The sequence below is a fragment of the Spermophilus citellus genome, assembly GCF_964194105.1.
Source record: "Spermophilus citellus genome assembly, chromosome: 10".
In the NCBI taxonomy this organism is placed as follows: domain Eukaryota; kingdom Metazoa; phylum Chordata; class Mammalia; order Rodentia; family Sciuridae; genus Spermophilus; species Spermophilus citellus.
In genome coordinates this window covers 5,272,956-5,285,336 of record NC_138197.1, presented here as the reverse complement: position 1 = coordinate 5,285,336, position 12,381 = coordinate 5,272,956, and the positions used below count along the sequence as shown (strand labels likewise).

The window sequence follows — 12,381 nt, the reverse complement described above, 5'->3', positions numbered from 1 at the left end:
GCTTTCTAGTAGTGCTTGATCTAGTCTGATGGACTGATTTACAATTAAGAGTGTAAAGTAAATGGGAATCTATTTTACATATAGCTTTCTGTGGCCTCATTCTTTTCTGTATGATTTTTAATTTTATAGTTCTATTATTATAGACATATAGTAATGCATAATAAATTTCATACTTAAGCACTTCTCCAATTTATTCTATCCTTATTTCTTAACTAAGGAAATGCAAAATTAGACCTATATGCTTCAAATAATTTTTCATGTTTTTAGAGGTGAAAAGGAAAGAAATACAGAGGACTTGTATAAACTGGTATAATTGTTTGAATACTGAAGTAAAGTTAGGTTTATTCTAATAGCAATTTGTGAAGTAGCTATGACTGGAAATTTAAAATAAATGAGATGATTAAGTTTTTAGTAAGTTATTTGCTATATCCTCTTTTGAGCACTCATACATTAAAACAAACATGCTATAAATAACATGTTATGTTTAATATCATTAGCATTCACTGCAGCCAAAGTGATGAAATAACTTTGGGTTTCCAGCTTTGCAAATCTGATATTTTCTTTGGTCTGTGGTTTAAGGTTTCCTTGCCAAACAAAATGGGAGATGCTGAGGCAGGCAAGAAGATCTTTACTCAGAAATGCGCTCAGTGCCACACAGTGGAAAAAGGTGGAAAACACAAGACAGGTCCAAATCTCTGGGGTCTCTTTGGCTGAAAAACAGGACAAGCACCAGGATTTTTGTATACTGATGCAAACAAAAACAAAGGTAACAATCATCAGTGGTGGAAGAACTGAGATATTTTGTCACAGAAAGAAAAGCAAATGATTTGGCCCATAATTAAGGGCTTTATTTGCATTATTGAAAATGGACCCTTGTGCTTATAATACTGATACATTGATTTATATCATAAGATCTGAATTTGGATAACTGATTATCCTTATGATAAGAAGAACTAGCAGTTTTGTATGGCATAGGTTTTTGCCTGTACAAAGTATTTTATTTTGTGAAATATGTTTATCTTGAAAAAAGTGTAAGCTAGATTTAAAAGAACTCAAATCATATTTTAGTGGTAGAATGGTAGTAGTGATTCTATCTATAATAATTATTCTTAGCAAAGTGGGGGGGGATATTATGCAGTTGGAAAAGTATATTCAACAATTTCTTTGTTGGTAGAAAGAGGGTAGAAAGTAAATGAGAAAGCATTTGAGAACTGAGATTAGAAATTGTTAGAAAGATTATAGTATCTTTTAAAAGCAATTTGTTACTCCTGGATATACATGTGAGACAGATATCTCTCTCTCTCTCTCTCTCTCTCTCTCTCTCTCTCTCTCTCTCTCTCCATATATATAGATATATAGATATATATATCTCACACACACAGGCACTCATACATTAAAACAAACATGCTATATTATTTGTGCTAAAAGTAACACATAATCTTCGTTGATCCAAGAATATTTTAGTACTTTTAAAATATCAACATAGTTATTATTAACACAATATTATTATATTCAGATGTGCAAAAATTCTGGTTAACTAATATTGTATAATAAATAATTTGGTTTTGGTCCTGAGTTCCTTTCCAAGAATATGTAAAACCTTGGAATTTCCTAAGTGTTAGGAATGTCTTTGTTATCATTGTTGGCCCCTGAGACCAAGACCCAAGATATGCTGAGATAATATGATGAATTCATAAATCATTTCAGAATGGAGGTGACTATGCTAGAAAGATCAACTATGTGATTGGAGAATTGGGGCATTGAACTAGGTTATATTAGTCTAATCTCTGGGGAAAGACTGAGGATTGGAGATTGAGTTTAGTCATGTGGCTGATAAGTGATCAATCATGCCAATGTAATGAAATCTCATTAAAAACTTTGGGCACTTATAACTGGAAGCTCCTATTGAGTTTCCTAATTGGTGAACACATCTGGGAGGGTGATAAGTCCTGATTCCACAGGAATATGACCCAGAAACTACATTTGGACCTTCCCAATCTTTGCCCTATGAGTTTCTTAATCTAGCTGGTCCTAATTTGTATCATTCATAATAAAACTATAAATGTATGTACAGTGCTTTCCTGAGTTCTGTGAGTTGGTCTAGAAAATTACTGAACTTTGGGAGGTGGTGGGAATTCCTGGATTGGTAGTCAATTGGTGAGAAGTGTGGGTGGCCCATTATTTACAACTAGTGTCTATGGTGAGGGTATTCTTATTGGGTACTGTAGAGTCTATGCTGATTCTGAGCAATTAGCATTAGAATTGCATTGCAGTTATTGAACTAGGATTTTCAGTTGATAGATTACTGGATAAATCATTTTTAAATTTACATTTATTACTTGCCATTATAATGGCTCTTAAATATTTAAAGTAATATTTTGCTGTAGTATCATTTTAATATTATTATTCTGTTACAATAGCAAACTTTTGAATTCCTAATTTGTAAACTAGTTATAAACTAATATTTATGCCTGTAGCTACCAAAATTTTAAGGCATTTATTACTTATTAGTATTGATTTGAAATTGTATCAAAATTTACTTCGAATGCATCTTTTATTATAGATTGTTGTCAAAGGTTGAAAGCTATAGAAAAGGCTTGGTTTTAACATTATCTAAGAATTAGAAATAAAATATCTCTAACTTTATTCAAGTAATTATTTTTATTTTTACTTATTTTTATTTTTACTTATTTGAGAATATATTATTATTTATTAGTTCCATTGATAAAATAAGGATAATATAAGCAGCTTGCTATGTTAATTGAATTAGGATTTTAAATTAGATTATTTAAAATAAAATGAGGACTAAGAAGAATCAGGAAGTCAATAGTCATGTTAATATAAATTATGGCTACTATCAACCTTATTTTATTTTCTGTGTATAATCTTTTTAAAATTTTGTTCTAATTAGTTATACATTACAGCAGAATGAATTTTGATTCATTGTACACAGATGGAGCACAACTTTTTATTTCTCTTGTTTTATATGATGTAGAGTCACACCATTCATGGAATCATCTGTATATAATTTTTTTTGTAAATAATTTCACTTTTTTTTAGGAAGATGTGGAAATTATTATATTTTAAAGAAGACCCTTTGTCTCATGATTTGTGTGGAGTACAGTTTTACAAAATTCATGATAATAACAATAATCTTATATTGTGTGTTTTAAAGTTTTTGGTAAAATATACATAATATAAAATTTATCATTTTAATCATCTTTAAGTGTATGACTTTGTGTTTTAAGTATATTCATATTGTTTTGTTGTCATTACCACCATTTATCTCCAGAACTTTTTCATTTTCTCAAACTGAAATTCTTTTCCCATTAAGTAATCTCTGGCAATTACCATTCTACTTTCTGTCTTTGCCAATTTGACTATTTAATGAAATAATATCAGAAAAATTTCCAAACATGAATAATGAATTGGAAAATCAAATATAAGAGGCTATTAGGACACCAAATATATAAAATCTCAATAGATTCACACCAAGGCACATTATAATGAAAATGCCTAGCATACAGAATAAGGAGAAAATTTTAAAAGCCACAAGAGAAAAGAATCAGATTATATTTAGGGAGAAACCATTTAGGATATCTTCATATTTTTCAACCCAGACCCTGAAAGCTAGAAGATCCTGGAACAGCATGTACCAGCCCCTGAAAAAAAATGGATGCCAACCAAGAATCTAATATTCAGCAAAATTATGCTTTAGATTTGATGATGAAATAAAAACCTTCCATGATAAACAAAAGTTAAAAGAATTTACAACTAGAAAGCCTGCACTACAGAACATCCTCAGCAAAATATTCCATGAGGAGGAAACAAAAAACAACAATGAAAATCAGCAAAAGGAGGTATTACACTAAAGGAAATACTACTAATCAAAGGAGAAACCAAGTCAAGTTAAATACCAAAAATAAACAAATATGACTGGGAATACAAATCAGGTCTCAACAATAACCCTGAATGTCATTGGCCTAAACCCACCAATCAAAAGACATAGATTGGCAGATTGGATTTTAAAGAAGAAACAACAGTATGCTGCCTTCAAGAGACTTATCTCATAGGAAAAGACATCCATAGACTGAAGGTTAAAGGTCGGGAATAAATATACCTCTCATATGGACTGTGGAGACAAGCAAGGGTCTCCATCTTCATATCAAATAAAGTAGACCTCAAGCCAAAGTTAATCAAAAGGGATAAAGAAAGACAATTCATACTGCTTAAGGGAACCATACATCAGTAAGACATAACAATTATAAGTATAGATGCCCCAAACAATGGAGCATTTACGTTCATAAAACAAACTCTTATCAAGTTCAAAAGTCAAATAGACCACAACACAATAATTTTGTGTGACTTTAATGCACCTCTTTCACCACTGGATAGATCTTCCAAACAAGCTAAACAAAGAAACTATAGAACTTAGACTTAACTGATATATATATAGAGTATTTCATCCATCAGTGAGTGAATACAGTTTCTTCTCAGCAACACATGGATCTTTTCCTAAAATAGACAATATATTATGCCACAAAGCAATTCTTAGCAAATAAAAGAAAATAGAGATATTACCCTGCATTCTATCAGATCATAATGGAACAAAACTGGAAATCAATGATAAAATAAAAAATAGAAGCTACTCCAACACCTGGAGACTAAATAATATGCTATTGGATGAACAATGGGTTGCAAAAGATATCCAAGAAGAGCTTAAAAAATTCTTAGAGGTAAACGAGAACCCTGATAAAACATATTGAAATCTCTGTGATACTATGAAGGCAGTACTAAGAGGAAAGTTCATTGCATGGAGTTCACTCCTTAAAAGAAGAAAAAGTCAACAAATAAATGACCTAATACCATATCTCAAAGCCCTAGAAAAATAAGAACAAATCAACACCAAAAGCAGTAGAAGACAGGAAGTAATTAAAATCAGAGCTGAAATCAATGAAATTGAAACAAAACCAATTGAAAAAAATTGACAAAACAAAAAGTTGGTCCTTTGAAAAAATTAATAAAATTGATAACCCTTAGCCATGCTAATGAAGAGAAGGAAAGAGACAACTCAAATTACTAATGTCTGTGATTAAAAAAGGAAATATTATGATGATACAGAAGATATTTAGAAATTATTTTGAAAATTTGTACTCCAATAAAATAGAATATATTGAAAGAATAGGCAAATTTCTAGAGTCATATGATTTGCCCAAATGAAATCAGGAATACACAAGTTAAACAGATCAATTTTAAGCAATGAAATAGAAGATGACATTAGAAGCTTACCAACCAAGAAAAAGCCCAGGACCAGATGGATACACAGCTGAGTTCTACAAGACCTTCAAACAAGAACTAATACCAATACTCCTCAAATTATTTCATGAAATAGAAAAAGTAGGAACACTTTCAAATTCATTCTGTGAGCCAATATCACCCTGATTTCAAAACCAGACAAAGACACATCATAGAAAGAAAACTTCAGACCTATATCTCTAATGAACATAGATGCAAAAATTCTCAATAAAATCTGGCAAATTGAATACAAAAACATATCAAAAAGATAGTGTACCATGATCAAGTGGGGTTCATCCCAGGGATGCAAGGTTGTTTCAACATATGGAAATCAATAAATGTAATTCATCACATCAATAGACTTAAAGATAAGAATCATATGATCATCTCAATAGATGAAGAAAAAAAACATTCTACAAAACACAGCACCTCTTCATATTCAAAACATTAAAAAAACTAATAGGAACATATCTCAACATGGAAAAAGCTATCTATGCTAAGCCCCAGGTCAACATCATTCTAAATGGAGAAAAATTTAAAGCATTCCCTCTAAAAACTGGAACAAGACAGGTTTGCCCTCTTTCAACACTGTTTTTTTTTGCTTCTCTCTTTTTTTTTTAAATTTTATTTTTTTTATTGGTTGTTCACAACATTGCAAAGCTCTTGACATATCATATTTCATACATTAGATTGAAGTGGGTTATGAACTCCCAATTTTACCCCAAATGCAGATTGCAGAATCGCGTCGGTTACACATCCACAATTTTACATAATGCCCTATTAGTAATTGTTGTATTCTGCTACCTTTCCTATCCCCTACTATCCCCCCTCCCCTCCCCTCCCATCTTCTCTCTCTACCCCATCTACTGTAATTCATTTCTCTCCTTGTTTATTTTCCCATTCCCCTCACAACCTCTTATATGTAATTTTGTATAGCAATGAGGGTCTCCCTTCATTTCCATGCAATTTCCCTTTTCTCTCCCTTTCCCTCCCATCTCATGTCTCTGTTTAATGTTAATCTTTTCTTCCTGCTCTTCCTCCCTGCTCTGTTCATAGTTGCTCTCATTATATCAAAGAAGACATTTGGTATTTGTTTTTTAGGGATTGGCTAGCTTCACTAAGCATAATCTGCTCTAGTGCCATCCATTTCCCTGCAAATTCTATGATTTTGTCATTTTTTATTGCTGCATAGTACTCCATTGTGTATAGATGCCACATTTTTTTTTATCCATTCATCTATTGAAGGTCATCTGGGTTGGATCCACAGTCTAGCTATTGTGAATTGTGCTGCTATGAACATCGATATGGTAGTATCCCTGTAGCATGCTCTTTTAAGGTCTTCAGGGAATAGTCCAAGAAGGGCAATAGCAGGGTCAAATGGTGGTTCCATTCCCAGCTTTCCCAGGAATCTCCAAACTGCTTTCCAAATTGGCTGCACCAATTTGCAGTCCCACCAGCAATGTACAAGAGTACCCTTTTCTCCACATCCTCGCCAGCACTTGTTGTTGTTTGACTTCATAATGGCTGCCAATCTTACTGGAGTGAGATGGTATCTTAGGGTGGTTTTGATTTGCATTTCTCTGATTGCTAGAGATGGTGAGCATTTTTTCATGTACTTGTTGATTGATTGTATATCCTCCTCTGAGAAGTGTCTGTTCAGGTCCTTGGCCCATTTGTTGATTGGGTTATTTGTTATCTTATTGTCTAATTTTTTGAGTTCTTTGTATACTCTGGATATTAGGGCTCTATCTGAAGTGTAAGGAGTAAAAATTTGTTCCCAGGATGTAGGCTCCCTATTTACCTCTCTTATTGTTTCTCTTGCTGAGAAAAAATCTTTTTAGTTAAGTAAGTCCCATTTGTTGATTCTTGTTATTAACTCTTGTGCTATGGGTGTCCTATTAAGGAATTTGGAGCCCGACCCCACAATATGTAGATCTGAGCCAACTTTTTCTTCTATCAGACGCAGAGTCTCTGATTTGATATCAAGCTCCTTGATCCATTTTGAGTTAACTTTTGTGCATGGTGAGAGAAAGGGATTCAGCTTTATTTTGTTGCATATGGATTTCCAGTTTTCCCAACACCATTTGTTGAAGATGCTATCCTTCCTCCATTGCATGCTTTTAGCCCCTTTATCAAATATAGGATAGTTGTAACTTTGTGGATTAGTCTCTGTGTCCTCTATTCTATACCATTGGTCCACCCGCCTGTTTTGGTATCAGTACCATGCTGTTTTTGTCACTATTGCTCTGTAATATAGTTTGAAATCTGGTATCGCTATACCGCCTGGTATAGCGATTCACACTTCCTGCTTAGAATTGCTTTTGCTATTCTGGGTCTTTTATTTTTCCATATGAATTTCATGATTGCTTTATCTATTTCTACAAGAAATGCCGTTGGGATTTTGATTGGCATTGCATTAAACCTATAGAGAACTTTTGGTAATATCGCCATTTTGATAATGTTAGTTCTGCCTATCCGTGAACAGGGTATATTTTTCCATCTTCTAAGATCTTCTACTTCTCTCTTTAGGGTTCTGTAGTTTTCATTGTATAAATCTTTCACCTCTTTTGTTAGGTTGATTCCCAAGTATTTTATTTTTTTTGAGGATATTGTGAATGGAGTGTTTTTCCTCATTTCCGTTTCAGAAGTTTTGTCACTGATATACAGAAATGCCTTTGATTTATGCGTGTTGATTTTATATCCTGCCACTTTGCTGAATTCATTTATTAGTTCTAGTAGTTTCTTTGTAGACCCTTTTGGGTCTTCTAGGTATAGAATCATGTCATCTGCAAATAGTGATAATTTAAGTTCTTCTTTTCCTATTTTTATGCCTTTAATTTCTTTCATCTGTTATTTAACATAGTTCTTGAAACTCTAGCCAGAGCAATCAGATGAAAGAAATGAAAGGGACATGGATAGGAAAAGGACTCAAATTATTATTTGCTGATGATATGATTCTATACCTAGAAGACCCAAAAATTCCACAAGAAAACTTCTAGAACTATAAAATGAATTTGGCAAAGTAGCAGGATATAAAATCAGCATCCATAAATCAAAGGCATTTTTGTACATCAGTGACAAATCCTCTGAAAGAGAAACTAGGAAAACTTCCCCATTTACAATAGCCTCAAAAAATATATAAATAAAACAAAAAACCTTGGTAATCAATTTAAAAAAAGAGGTGAAAGACCTCTGCAATGAAAATTACAGAATGCTAGAACACTAAAGAAAGAAATTAAAGAAGACCTTAGAAGATGGAAAGATTATCTTGTTCTTGGTAGGCAGAATTAATATTGTTAAAATGACCATACTACCAAAAGCAGATTTAATGCAATTCCAATCAAAGTCTCAATGACATTCCTCATAGAAATAGAAAAAGCAGTTATGAAATTTATCCAGAAAAATAAGAGACCCAGAATAGCTAAAGAAATTCTTAGCAAGCAGAGTAAAGCAGGTGGTATCACTATACCAGACCTTAAACTATAATAGAGAACAATAGTAACAAAAACAGCATGGTATTGACACTAAAATAGACTTGTAGACCACTGGTACAGAATAGAGGACACAGAAACAAAGCCACATAAATTCAGTTACCTCATATTAGCCAAAGGCACCAAAAACATATATTGGAGAAACATATATAGCCTCTTCAACAAATGGTGCTAAGAAAACTGGAAATCTATATGCAACAAAATGGAATTAAGCACCTATTTCTAACCATGCACAAAACTCAACTCAGAGTGGATCAAGGACCTAGGAATTAAACCAGAGACCCTACACCTAATAGAAGAAAAAGTAGGCCCAAATCTTCATCATGTCGGATTAGGCCCCAACTTCCTTAATAAGATTCCTATAGCGCAAGAAATAAAATCAAGAATCTATAAGTGGGGTGGATCCAAACTAAAAAGCTAAAGAAACAATTAGTGAGGTGAATAGAGAGCCTACATTTTGGGAGCAAATTTTTACCACAAGCTCATCAGATAGAACACTCATCTCTAGGATATATAAAGAACTCAAAAATCTTAACACACACACAAAAAAATAACCCAATCAATAAATGGACCAAGGACCTGAACAAACACTTCTCAGAAGATGATATACACTGAATGAAAATATATGAAAAAATGTTCAACATCTCTAGCAATTAGAGAAATGTAAATCAAAACTACTCTAAGATTTTATTCCACTCCAGTCAGAATGGCAGCTATTAAGAATACAAACAACAGTAAGTGTTGGCGAGGATGTGGGGAAAAAGTACACTCATACATTGATGGTGGGACTACAAATTGGTGCAACTAATATGGAAAGCATTATGGAGAATCCTTGGAAAACTTGGAATGGAATCACCATTTGACCCAGCTATCCCACTCCTTGGTTTATACACAAAGGACTTAAAAACAGCATACTACAGGGACATAGCCACATCAATGTTTAGAGCAGCACAATTCACAATAGCTAAATGGTGGAACCAACCTAGATGCCCTTCAGTAAATGAATGGATAAAGAAACTGTGGTTTATATATACAATGGAATATTACTCAGCATTAAAAGAGAATAAAATCATGGCATTTGAAGGTAAATGGATGGAGTTGGAGAATATGATGCTAAGTGAAGTAAGGCAATCTCCTCCCCAAAAAATGCCAAATGTTTTCTCAGATATGAGGATGCTGATACATAATGGGGATGGGTGGGGGAGCATGGGAGGAATGGAGGAACTTTAGGTAGGAGGGAGGATATAGGAGGGGACAGAGGGGTAGGAAAGATGGTGAAATGAGATGGACATCATTACCCCAAGTACATGTATGAAGACACGAGTGAGGTGACTCTACTTTGTGTACAATCAGAGACATGAAAAACTGTGTTCTATATGTGTACTATGAATTGAAATGCATTCTGCTGTCATATATAATGGATTAGAATAAATAAATTTTAAAAATAAATAAAATATGTAAATTTTAAACTATATGTTTTAATAATTGTATTTTATCCATTTTTTTAAAAAAATCATACTTGGGCTATCCCTTGTGTGAATCTTCGATCTTCTTTGTCTAAATGTCTTCTATATGTATCATTTTTCCTTTGATTTGAAAGCTAAGTGATCATTTTAAATGCTTAATTATTTCCATTTTCTTTTTGTCAATATTTTCAAGCCCATTTGTGCCATCAGCAGCACCTGTTCAGTTAGCTGTCACTTTTATGTCTTTCTATTTTATCATTTTTTTGCTTGAGCATTTTGTAGTTCTGCATTGAGCCTTTAATTTATAAATTAAATTAAATTAGTAAATAGTACACATTAAATTAAAATGGTTTCTTTGAAACTGTGGGAAAGTAGTTATGGTTTTCATCTGCTTAATGTCTATAATTTCTGATGTGTATTTTTCTTTTAACTTTTTAAATATTCATATCTGCTTTGTATTTATATGTGGTATGTGTTTGTGCATACATGTTATGTATATGTACTTTCAACATTCTTACGCTGTTTCTTTTTTGATTATTATTCACCTTTTGATTAGAACAGATCTTCTTGGACTAATTGTCTGCAGAAGTATAGTAAGGGTGAAGGTCTGAGTGTACCAGTTAGTTCTTCTTTCCCTACAGTTATATGTTAAAGATGTGTATATATATATATTTGAGTATTTGTAGGTATATTTTGGTGATGGTGTTATTTGGTCCCTTTTTTCACCTGACAGAGGACTATGCAACTCCTGTAGTTTCTCTTTTATCCTATAAAATTGAAAACCTATCCTATAACACGTTGGGATCCTTCTTTCAAAGATGGCATGTCTCTGTTTTCTTTAATTCTGGCTCCCCTGTCCTCCATGATGTCAAAGTGAATTTAAGGAAACTTTTATGTCCAACTGATACACCCTATTCTTTCTGAACCAAAATGGGGTTATAACTTTGCCCTTTAGGATGTGTCACCTACTTTGAAGAACTCTTCTCTTCTTCACCCTAGATCATTAGTGACATTGTCTTCTTTCTTTGGTCCATGTTTCATATCCTTGGTGTTCTTCTAATTATATCAAGTTTTGGGTTATAGATGTTTCCTGAAAAGTTTTATCAAAAATAGAGTTAGCATTAGTGTTTCTCTTTATCTATGTTTTGATTGGTTTTAGAAGGGAAAAAGGCAACCTTCCTTGTCATCTTGATTCTGGATTTCTGAGTCAGATTTTGATGGGAATGTGGACAAAAGGAACTTGGTTTGATTGACTGATGAAAGAACATGAAAATATAAGTTAATAGTTATAAATTCTTCACTCAAAGCAGGCTTGTAATTTTAAGGGAAAATACTTTCTTCTCTTTGGATCATCATTTACTCATCTGCATAATAAAAGACTAGATTAAATGATCTTTAAGGTCTTCTCTAAAAGGACGTGAGATTATAGGAGGATGAGTTACTACTTAGGCACAATGTGTGTGGGGTGATAGCTCATTGATTTATTTTGGATAATCCTAAATAACTTGTGACTATGGATTTCTTTAGAGAAGGCAAAGAGTGGAGTCTAATTTTGTAATGTTTTTCTAAGTCAGAATCTGTACATATTCTTAGTTAAAAGTCTTCTGTCCAGTCAGAATATAAACTTTTATTCACATGTGTATCACATTAGAAAACAAGCCCTGCAAATGTAACTATACAAACTTAAAAACTTATTTTCAATTTTATAGGTGTTGTCTGGGGAGAAGACACTTTGATGGAATATATGGAGAACCCAAAGAAATATATCCCTGGAACTAAAATGGTCTTTGCTGGTCTTAAAAAGAAGAGTGAGAGAGAAGATCTTATTCAGTATTTGAAACAGGCAACATCTTCCTGAAATACTATTGCAACTTAAAAAGTATCAATTTAAATATTGTACATTTAAATAAGTCATATTTGATCATTCTTGATCAGCCTGTAATAAGTTTAATGTTTAAAAATAAAGGTTGTTGTTTTTGATTATGTGTAATTTGATCAGATGCCCTGATAAACCCAAACTTACTTTTGTCTGCTCAGTGATAGTCAGGAAGGAGGAGGAGAGGGAAGGAAACTGAAATCTACTGGGCTTCCGTAGTACCTGCATGTACAACATATTTTATAAGCCTAGC

At 32.9% G+C, this 12,381-nt stretch overlaps 1 pseudogene across 1 annotated transcript; it reads left to right on the top strand.

The window, feature by feature from the left end:
* The first annotated feature begins 597 nt into the window (after window positions 1-597).
* Window positions 598-12,110, top strand: LOC308658322 (cytochrome c, testis-specific-like; annotated as a pseudogene). Its single transcript has 2 exons — window positions 598-766; window positions 11,962-12,110. The product of its transcript is annotated as a cytochrome c, testis-specific-like (transcript).
* The last annotated feature ends 271 nt before the right edge of the window (window positions 12,111-12,381 follow it).